Source organism: Phyllobates terribilis, unplaced genomic scaffold (genome assembly GCF_046119375.1).
Source record: "Phyllobates terribilis strain yellow unplaced genomic scaffold, ASM4611937v1 Scaffold_1__5_contigs__length_1240528914, whole genome shotgun sequence".
In the NCBI taxonomy this organism is placed as follows: Eukaryota; Metazoa; Chordata; class Amphibia; order Anura; family Dendrobatidae; genus Phyllobates; species Phyllobates terribilis.
Genome location: NW_027362761.1, coordinates 315,936,039 through 315,947,382, shown reverse-complemented (window position 1 = coordinate 315,947,382; position 11,344 = coordinate 315,936,039). Strand labels below are relative to the sequence as shown.

At 44.4% G+C, this 11,344-nt stretch overlaps 1 long non-coding RNA gene across 1 annotated transcript; it reads left to right on the top strand.

Moving 5' to 3' along the window:
* Positions 1-909: 909 nt before the first annotated feature.
* On the top strand, positions 910-10,709 carry LOC141167119 (uncharacterized). Its single transcript, XR_012251398.1, has 3 exons — positions 910-1,347; positions 9,525-9,679; positions 9,777-10,709. It is a non-coding gene; the product is annotated as an uncharacterized lncRNA (long non-coding RNA).
* The last annotated feature ends 635 nt before the right edge of the window (positions 10,710-11,344 follow it).

Genomic DNA, 11,344 nt, shown 5'->3' with positions numbered 1-11,344 from the left:
ATAGATGGCTACGTGTGGCCTCCCGCTGTGTATAGTTGGCTACGTGTGGCCTCCCGCTGTGTATAGATGGCTACGTGTGGCCTCCCGCTGTGTATAGATGGCTACGTGCGGCCTCCCGCTGTATATAGATGGCTACGTGCGGCCTCCCGCTGTGCATAGATGGCTATGTACAGCCTCGCGCTGTGTATAGATGGCTACGTGCGGCCTCCCGCTGTGTATAGATGGCTACGTGCGGCCTCCTGTGGTGTATAGATGGCTACGTACCACTCCTCCTGTGTATATATATACACTGCACAGTACCACTTCTACCATCCTGTGCATTTACACTGCACAGTACCTCTTCTCCTGTCCTGTATATGTACACTGTACAGTACCACTTCACCTGTCCTGTATATATACACTGCACAGTACCACGTCTCCTGTCCTGTATATATACACTGCACAGTACCACTTCTTCTGTCCAGTATATATACACTGCACAGTACCACTCCTCCTGTCCTGTATATACACTGCACACTACCACTTCTACCATCCTGTGCATTTACACTGCACAGTACCTCTTCTCCTGTCCTGTATATGTACACTGTACAGTACCACTTCACCTGTCCTGTATATATACACTGCACAGTACCTCTTCTCCTGTCCTGTATATGTACACTGCACAGTACAACTTCTCCTGTCCTGTATATATACACAGCACAGTACCACTTCTCCTGTCCAGTATATATACACTGCACAGTACCACTCCTCCTGTCCTGTATATATTGTGGTGCAGCGGCATGGCTGTGGTGATCCAGTGTGTGTGTTTTGCTGAACATGTACCTTTCCCTCAGGTGACTGGTCACATGACTGTGACATAGCTCAGGTCCTGTGCGCAGAATGTCTGTCTGATCACATGACTGTGACATCAGCAAGGTCCTGTCTGTGTGTGTGTGTGTTACAGGATATATAAACCCTGGGTGATTTAAGGTCCTGTGTCAGGTGTGAAAGGCATGAGGCCTGTTCCTGTGAGAGAGGCATGAGGCCTGTTCCCCGGGTGGGTGGGACACTGTTCGTGTGAAGCCTAGTGAGGCCGAGTGAAGCCTGGCAGCCTGAAAGGCCGAGACTGGATCCTGGGAGTGGATGCTAGTGGCTTGGAAGGTAGAGGCTTGCTGATAACTCCTGGAGGGTGAAGCCTGGATCTTGGGACTAGATGCCAGTAAGCCTTGGAGGGCCAGAGGCTAGTGGACTCCTGGAGGGTGAAGCCTGGATCTTGGGACTAGATGCCAGTAAGCCTTGGAGGGCCAGAGGCTAGAGACCCCCCATCTGGGAACCAAAAGGACTGAAGCAGCCATATGCCGGCAAAAGGTAAAAACACTGCTTATAAGGACATTGATATGGACATTGCTTTATTATTACCTTGCTGAAGGCTGGACCTGGAACCAAATGGGCCTGTCTGCCACTTGGAGCTTGTTTGACATTATATGTGTGAATGGCGGTTTATGATGAGGCAATAAACTGCTGAGTTGATAAAAACGGAAAGACATTGCACGTGTGCATTGATTGACGCAGCGAAGCGAGTATCCCCCAGGATGATGACTAGCGCTGCCTTACAATATACACTGCACAGTACCACTTCTCCTGTCCTGTATATATACATTGCACTGTATCACTTCTCCTGTCCTGTGTATATATACACTGCACAGTACCATTTCTCCTGTCCTGTATATATACACTGCACAGTACCATTTCTACCATCCTGTGTATTTACACTGCACAGTACCTCTTCTCCTGTCCTGTATATGTACACTGTACAGTACCACGTCTCCTGTCCTGTATATATACACTGCACAGTACCACGTCTCCTGTCCTGTATATGTACACTGCACAGTACCTCTTCTCCTGTGCTGTATATGTACACTGCACAGTACCACTTCTCCTGTCCTGTATATGTACACTGCACAGTACCACTTCTCCTGTCCAGTATATACACCGCGTGCAGAATTATTAGGCAAATGCGTATTTTGATCACTTCGATACTTTTTATACATGTTGTCCTAGTCCAAGCTGCATAGGCTTGAGAGCCAACTACCAATTAAGTAAATCTGGTGATGTGCATCTCTGTAATGAGGAAGGGTGTTGTCTAATGACATCAACAACCTATATAAGGTGTGCTTAATTATTAGGCAACTTCCTTTCCTTTGGCAAAATGGATCAGAAGAGAGATTTGACGGGCTCTGAAAAGTCCAAAATTGTGAGATGTCTTGTAGAGGGATGCAGCAGTCTTGAAATTTCCAAACTTTTGAAGCGTGATCACCGAACAATCAAGCGTTTCATGGCAAATAGCCAACAGGGTCGCAAGAAGCGTGTTGGCCAAAAAAGGCGCAAAATAACTGCCCATGAATTGAGGAAAATCAAGCGTGAAGCTGCCAAGATGCCATTCGCCACCAGTTTTGCCATATTTCAGAGCTGCAACGTTACTAGAGTATCAAAAAGCACAAGGTGTGCGATACTCAGGAACATGGCCAAGGTAAGGAAGGCTGAAAAACGACCACCTTTGAACAAGAAACATAAGATAAAACGTCAAGAATGGGCCAAGAAATATCTTAAGACTGATTTTTCAAAGGTTTTATGGACTGATGAAATGAGGGTAACTCTTGATGGGCAAGATGGATGGGCCAGAGGCTGGACCAATAAAGGGCAGAGAGCTCCACTCCGACTCAGACGCCAGCAAGGTGGAGGTGGGGTACTGGTATGGGCTGGTATCATCAAAGATGAACTTGTGGGACCTTTTTGGGTTGAGGATGGAGTGAAGCTCAACTCCCAGACCTACTGCCAGTTTCTGAAAGACAACTTCTTCAAGCAGTGGTACAGGAAGAAGTCGGTATCGTTCAAGAAAAACATGATTTTCATGCAGGACAATGCTCCATCACGTGCATCCAACTACTCCACAGCATGGCTGGCCAGTAAAGGTCTAAAAGAAGAAAAAATAATGACATGGCCCCCTTGTTCACCTGATCTGAACCCCATAGAGAACTTGTGGTCCATCATAAAATGTGAGATCTACAGGGAGGGAAAACAGTATACCTCTCGGAACAGTGTCTGGGAGGCTGTGGTGGTTGCTGCTCGCAATGTTGATCGAAAACATCAAGCAACTGACAGAATCTATGGATGGAAGGCTGTTGAGTGTCATCATAAAGAAAGGTGGCTATATTGATCACTAATTTTTTTGGTTTTTGTTTTTGCATGTCAGAAATGTTTATTTCTAAATTGTGCACTGATATTGGTTTACCTGGTGAAAATAAACAAGTGAGATGGGATTATATTTGGTTTTTATTAAGTTGCCTAATAATTCTGCACAGTAATAGTTACCTGCACAAACAGATATCCTCCTAAGAAAGCCAAATCTAAAAAAAAAAAAAACACTCCAACTTCCAAAAATATTAAGCTTGGATATTTATGAGTCTTTTGGGTTGATTGAGAACATAGTCGTTGATCAATAATAAAAATAATCCTCTAAAATACAACTTGCCTAATAATTCTGCACACAGTGTAGTCAGCCACCAATTGTGCAAGTTTTCCCACTTAAAAAGATGAGAGAGGCCTGTAATTGACATCGTAGGTAGACCTCAACTATGAGAGAAAATTAGAAAACAAATCCTGAAAATCACATTGTCTGATTTGGAAAGAATTTTTTTTCAAATTTTGATGGAAAATAAATATTTGGTCAATTACAAAAGTTCATCTCAATACTTTGTTATATATGTTATATATGACAGAGGTCAAACGTTTTCTGTAAGTCTTCACAAGGTTGGCACACACTGTTACTGGTATGTTGGCCCATTCCTCCATGCAGATCTCCTCTTGAGCAGTGATGTTTTGGGGCTGTTGCTGGGCAACACAGACTTTCAACTCCCTCCAAAGGTTTTCTATAGGGTTTAGATCTGGAGACTGGCTAGGCCACTCCAGGACCTTGAAATGCTTCTTATGAAGCCACTCCTTCGTTGCCCTGGCAGTGTGCTTGGGATCATTGTCATGCTGAAAGACCTAGCCACGTTTCATCTTCAATGCTCTTGCTGATGGAAGGAGGTTTGCACTCAAAATCTCACGATACATGGCCCCATTCATTCTTTCATGTACACGGATCAGTTGTCCTGGCCCCCTGGCAGAGAAACAGCCCCAAAGCATGATGTTGCCACCCCCATGCTTCACAGTAGGTATGGTGTTCTTTGGATGCAACTCAGCATTCTTTCTCCTCCAAACACGCCGAGTTGTGTTTCTACCAAACAGTTCTACTTTGATTTCTTCTGACCATATGACATTCTCCCAATACTCTTTTGGATCATCCAAATGCTCTCTAGCAAAGTTAAGATGGGCCCGGACATGTAATGGCTTAAGCAGGGGGACACGTCTGGCACTGCAGGATCTGAGTCCCTGGCTGCGTAGTTATTATGATCTGCAACAAGTACTAAGGAAAGATAAGGGAAAACTGTCCCTACAGTAAAACTAAGCTGAATCCCTACGATGTAGCGGGCTGCCTGTTCCTAGGGAACAGACCCGCCTTTGTCTTTGGCTAGTCTAAACAAAGACCTATAGCATAAGGGGAGAGGTCCCTAAAAGGACAAAAAAGTACTAGAGGTTCCAGAAGGACCAAATGCACTGTGATTACATGTGAGGAATGTGTAAGAAATAGACATTCCTCACATGTAATAAAGCTGTCAAACAGTCGCAAATCATGCACACGGGAGTGATTCAAACATATCACCGAGCAGCTGTAAATACTCGGAGCTCGGCCCGAGCATAGTCGCCGAAAGGGTTAACAGAACATACTCGCTCAACACTATTTTTTATGTTTGGCTGCTGTCACACACTAAAAGACTTTTTTTGCAAAACAAGTTTTTGCATTGCCATATTTTGAGAGCTATAATTTTTCTATATTTCTGGTGACATAGTCATGTGAGGGATTGTTTTTGCGGGACAAGTTGACATTTTTATTGGTATTATTTTCAGGCACATAGCATTATTTGATCGCTTGCTATCCCGATTTTTGGGAAGAAAAATGAACAAAAACTAGCAATTCAGGAATTGTTTTTTCTTTTTTGTCGTTCTCCATGTGGTAAAAGTGATAAGGCAGCTTTATTCTTCAGGTCAGTTTGATTACAGTGATACCACATTTAAATAATTTTTTATATTTTGCTCCTTTTACACAATAAAAACAATTTTTTAGAAAAAAATAATTGTTTTTGCATTGCTGTATTCTGAGAACTATAGCTTTTTTATTTCTCCGCTGACAGCTGTATGGGGGCTTGTTTTTTTGCGGGACAAAATGATGTTTTCAGCGGAAACATTTTTATTTACATTTGACTTTTTGATCGTGTTTTATTCCACTTTTTGTTTGGTGTTATAAAAAAGCATAGTTTTTTTAACACTTTTTTTTTACGGTGTTCACTTATGGGGTTAACTAGTGTGACAGTTCTATAGCTTGGGTCGTTTCAGAAGTGGCGATCCCAAATATGTGTACTTTTATTGTTTGTTTTTGTTTTTACATAAATATATGTATTTATTGGTGTCACAGATCGCAGCCAGGGGGGGTCGTACCTCAACACACTCCCTGTTATCTTTGGAGCACATAGCTCTCTGCTGCCCCCTAACATCCGGACAATTAATCGGTTGACCAACGATCAATGGAGGAGTCCGCAGGCTGCTTCCAGTAATAGGCCAGTTATCATGAAACTAACAGTGAACGTATGGTATATACACCTCCGATTCCATCATATGGAATATACAGTGGTGTGAAAAAGTGTTTGCCCCCTTCCTGATTTCTTATTCTTTTGCATGTTTGTCACACTTAAATGTTTCAGATCACAAAACAAATTTAAATATTAGACAAAGATAACAAAAGTAAACCCAAAATGCAGTTTTTAAATGAATGTCTTTATTATTAAGCGAAAAAGAAATCCAAATCTACAGGGCCCTGTGGTAAAAAGTGATTACCCCTAAACCCAATAACTGGTTGGGCCACCCTTAGCAGCAACAACTGCAATCAAGCGTTTGCAATAACTGGCAAGGAGTCTTTTACAACGCTCTGGAGGAATTTTGGCCCACTCATCTTTGCAATATTGTTGTAATTCAGCCGCATTGCATGGTTTCCGAGCATGAACCACCTTTTTAAGGTCATTCCACAGCATCTCAATCGGATTAAAATCAGGACTTTGACTAGGCCACTCCAAAGTCTTACTTATGTTTTTCTTAAGCCATTCAAAGGTGAACTTGCTGTTGTGTTTTAGATCATTGTCCTGCTGCATAACCCATGTGCGCTCCAACTTGAAGTCATGAATAGATGGCCGGACATTCTCCTTCAGGATTTTTTGGTAGACAGCAGAATTCATGGTTCTATTTACCACAGCAGGTCTTCTAGAGGCTTTTCCTGCCTATTCTACACATCTCAGTCTTTCACAAAAGACATCCTCGTCAGGACTGCAGGGGTCCTTTACTTCAAAAGTGGCTGCCTGCATGTTAATTAAGATGGTTCACTATCTTGTTATATCTAACTTCCTACAGCAACAGAGAGAGGAGGAGGGGTTGGGGAGTTGAATACCCCTCTGTGTGGCTTCAGACATTTAATATTTTCTATGACAATTAGTATAATGCTTTTTTTTTTTTTTTTTTTTTTTTGATTTTGGGATTATTTTATATTTTTACAATTTCTTTAAACTTTTTTTTACTTAGTCCCTCTATGGAACTTTAATTTTTAGGGCTCATACTCATCTGCGTTTAAAACGGATGAGTGCAATACGATAAAAAATCTGATTGCACTCTGACAAGTGTTAGTCAATGATTCTGTGTTCATCTTTTTCTCAGCTCAGATTGGACTGAGAAAAAATTGCAGCATGCTGCGAGTGGCCGCGTGTATCGGACGAGACTCGAAAATGCAAGTCAATGGGTGCGAGAGAAAAATCACACAGCACAGGGACCAAGCGTATGCCATCCGTATTGCGTCCGTATAATACGCACCTATGTAACAAAAAAACAAGGAAATTTTATTAGCCCAACCCAGGAAGCTCATCATTTGGAACAAGGGATGTTATAAAGAAAAAAAAAACACGCCTCCACGGAAACCAACAACATGGCTCACACCATCAATGTGGATATGATGCTGGTTCTGGTTAGGCAAAGGCCAGAATTGTGGGGCAGCAGGGATGATGGTTATGGGCAGTGGCGTACTGCCAATTGCGGCAGACCACGCCACTGCTATGGGGCCTGTGGCAGGAGGGGGCCCTCCCCAAGCAGCGTGGGAACGAGGAGGATAGGTGAGTAGGAGGTTGCAGCAACAGAGGAGCGGGTTGTGGAGGAGCGGAGCACACGCAGTAGCCGCTGCTGCAGCTATCACGTGTGCCCGCTGCTAAAGGGACATGAATATTCCCTCTTCTCCACACCCATGGGCGTGGAGAAGAGGGAATATTCATTCTCTTTAGTAGCGGGCACGGAGGAGCGCTGAGCCCCGGCTCCTGCTGTCAGTGCCGCCGCTAAAGAGAAAGCATATTCACGCTTCTCCACGCCCATAGTCCCGGCGTGGAGAGGAGTGAATGTGCCGGCAGCAGCTTACCTCTGCTTCTGAGAGCGCGCGCAGCTCAGATGCCGACATGAGCTGCTGCAGACAGGACGCAGCGCTGGAGCAGAGACGAGGAAGGAAGGTGAGTATAAGTGTTTATTGTTTTATGTGTGCAGTGATTGGGGGGATGAGGAAGCCACACATACCAGGATACTTGGATTGAGGAGGCCACACATACCAGAAATGGGGGATTGAGGAGGCCACACATACCAGGATACTTGGATTGAGGAGGCCACACATACCAGCAATGGGGGATTGAGGAGGCCACACATACCAGGATTGGGGGGTTAAGGAGGCCACACATACCAGAATTGGGGGGTTGAGGAGGCCACACATACCAGAATTGAGGGATTGAGGAGGCCACACATACCAGGGATTGGGGGATTGAGGAGGCCACACATACCAGGGATTGGGGGATTGAGGAGGCCACACATACCAGGGATTGGGGGATTGAGGAGGCCACACATACCAGGGATTGGGGGATTGAGGAGGCCACACATACCAGGGATTGGGGGATTGAGGGGGCCACACATACCAGGGATTGAGGGGGCCACACATACCAGAGATTGTGGGATTGAGGGGGCCACACATACCAGGGATTGTGGGGGCCACACATACCAGGGATTGTGGGATTGAGGGGGCCACACATACGAGGATGGGGATATTTACCAGTAGCTGCTGCATTTCCCACCCTAGGCTTATACTCAAGTCAATAGGTTTTCCCATTTTTATGTGGTAAAATTAGGGGCCTCGGCTTATATTCTGGTCGGCTTATTTAAAATATACGGTATTTTAAAATCAGTGAGTACGTGGTGCCCATAATACTGCAGGACTGTGGTGTGCATTATACTATATGGGGGCTGCATTTTACCCTATGGGGTGTGTAATATACTGTATGGAGGACTATGGGGAGTGCATTATATTCTATGGAGGACCATGGGAAGTTCATTATACTATATGGAGGATTATGGGGGGCGCATTATACTATATGGAGGATTATGGGGGCGCATTATACTATATGGAAGATTATTGGTGGGGCATTATACTATATGGAAGGCTATGTGGGGCCATTATAATATTTTGAGGGCTATGTGGCGGCCCATTATACTGTATGAAAGCAATTATACAGTGTGAAGGTTTGTGTGGGGTCATTATACTGTTTGGAGGGCTGTGTGGGGGCCATTATACTGTTTGGAGGGCTGGGTGGGAGCCATGAGAGTGTATGGAGGGCTCTGTGGGGTTCACAGTTGGGGGATTATACTGTGTTAGGGTCACCATACTTTGCCGTGGGAGTTGAAGTGGGGTACAATAGGGTCATTATACTGTGCATGTGGAGGAATGCACCATAGGGGTATCATACTGTTTGGGGGGCACTTTTGTTCGCATCATACTTTATGGGGGCAATGAAGATGGAATCTACGACTTCAGAAGGAGGTAAATTACTATGTAAAGGCTGGAAAGTTATGAGATCTGCTCTTTTGTGACGCAGACAAATATTTATTTTTTCTAGGTGGGGGGGCCCAATTAGAGCATTTGCTATGGGGCCCCATGACTTCTATGTACGCCCCTGGTTATGGGGACCAGAATCGCCGACAGGCAGCGTGGACCTATTTGCTGCCAACTGTATCCTAATTTTGAAGGCAGCTCACAATAGGTTCAAGAGGATACAAGTAAGTACAGCAAATATCAACTATACATTATGATTGTCTGAATATGCGTTATTTTGTAGGTGAGGTGAAACACAAATCACTATTCAAGCCAAAACATTACGTGTCCATTTTTTTTAGCAAGCCAGCATAAACACTAAAAAACACATGAAGAAACATAAACCCCATACTAGCAGTGATCTAAGAAGACACACTATACATGTTATTGCATACAGCATCCTTTACCTATATTAATTGTATATAATATCTTCCACTTTTCTTTCCAGTGGGTGTAATGACAAGACGATGGAGGAGTTGCCGGGACCAGTTCTGCCTCGAGCGTCCACAGCGGAGCAAGAGTGGTGGTATGGCTCTTGAAAAAAAGGCCATGCCTGTATTATGACCGGCTTTAGTTTTTGGCCCCAGTCCTAGATCTTCGCCTGTAAGTCGCTACCTTTTTCATTTTTTTTGTTGCCATGTTTTGATTCTGATTTTGCATAGTAAAATTATTTTTTTCTCGGTCATCCCTGACCTTACAGATTTGACAGGACAAAAAAAGGGAACTACCTCCAGCTCTGAGGATTTTGAAGTGGAAGTCGGACCTGGGGAACAGGAAGATGAGGAGCCTGCAGAAAGCACACGCACACCACATGCACCAACAAGCCCCCCACACCATCACTGGCATACGCAACATGGAAATTGCTGTGAGTGATGATGGGGAGGAGGATTTTTGTCTGAACGGGGCCCATTATTTCAGGCATGTTCCCTTTTATTTGAGTCTGCAGACCAAGGCTGCCCTCCAAATTGTTTTGTCTGCCGCCACGCCGCTAAATTTACCAATGGCGGTTTTTGAATTTCTCAAAAGGTGGCAGCTTTCTGAGGCCCACAAAAACCGCCCATTAGACCCCCAAGAAGGGCACTCAGCAGAGCCACCAGCAGAAGAGCCACCACCTCCAGTGCCAGCATCACGGCAGCCACCACCACCTCCACCAGTGCCGGCATCACGGCAGCCACCACCACCTCCTCCAGTCTAAACATCACGGCAGAAACCATGTCCTTCTCCAGAGCTGGCAGCTTGACATCCCCCATCACCTGCAGTCCAAGCATCTTGGCAGCCAACAACCCCCTCAACACCATGTCTCCTGCCCCAATCAAACATGTCTTGTTGGTGTTACGGGCAAAACACAGAAGAGAAGGCCCAACAAAGTGTTCTGGGACTCAGGATTTGTGCACTGAGATGCCATCACAGCCACTGAAGCAAAGTGAACCACAGCAAGAGGGTGGTATCTTTGGTCTGGACCAGCCATACCTACCCGACCCTCTGGACCATGGTGTATTTCCACCCTTTAGTCCACTTCCCTCACTTACCCCCTATGTCTCCACTGCTTCCCCACCTTTTTCAACACCCTGTCCTGGCCCTGATTACAGTTTCCTACCTTCTTATTATAATTTGTAATGTTTGTTGTTTTGTTGATCCCCTTTTTTTGGTCTTGAACTGATGTTTTATTTAATATTTGTCATGGTTTGGCAAATGACAAAAAATATTCCAATTAGATCATTTTTAGTTTTGTACCGTAATAAACTTAAATTTTGTTTATTCCAATCTGCTTGTGTTTTTATTTGCCACCTTATACAAAAACATAATTTTCTGTACTGTTAAAGCATATTTGAATGTCACAATCTTGGGATAATTCATTTTTTTTTCAAGATTTAGAGAAAGGGGGTGTTCAAAGACATAAATAAGGCTATAGCAGTGTTCACTGTGGGTAGGATCTTGGGACCTTATATTTTCTTTTCATGTATAGTTTAGTCTACAACGTTTTTTTGGTGTTTAATATCCTTACAATTTTTTTTTATTTTTAAAAGGCATAGGTTCCCCCTCATTTTTCATAACCAGCTGAGGGAAATCTGACAGCTGAGGAGTGATGTTTATAGTCTGGAAAGGGGGTAATAAACATGGATCTTCCCATCACATGGAGCCACCCAGGTCCAGGCGTAGCAATCAGCAGGAAAAAAGGAAAATCCTCATCGGCTATGAACTCCAGTCACCTTATTGACTGTAGCGTCGGCGTCCCTGCCTCCTGTTAGGCAGGGACGCTGTTCCCCT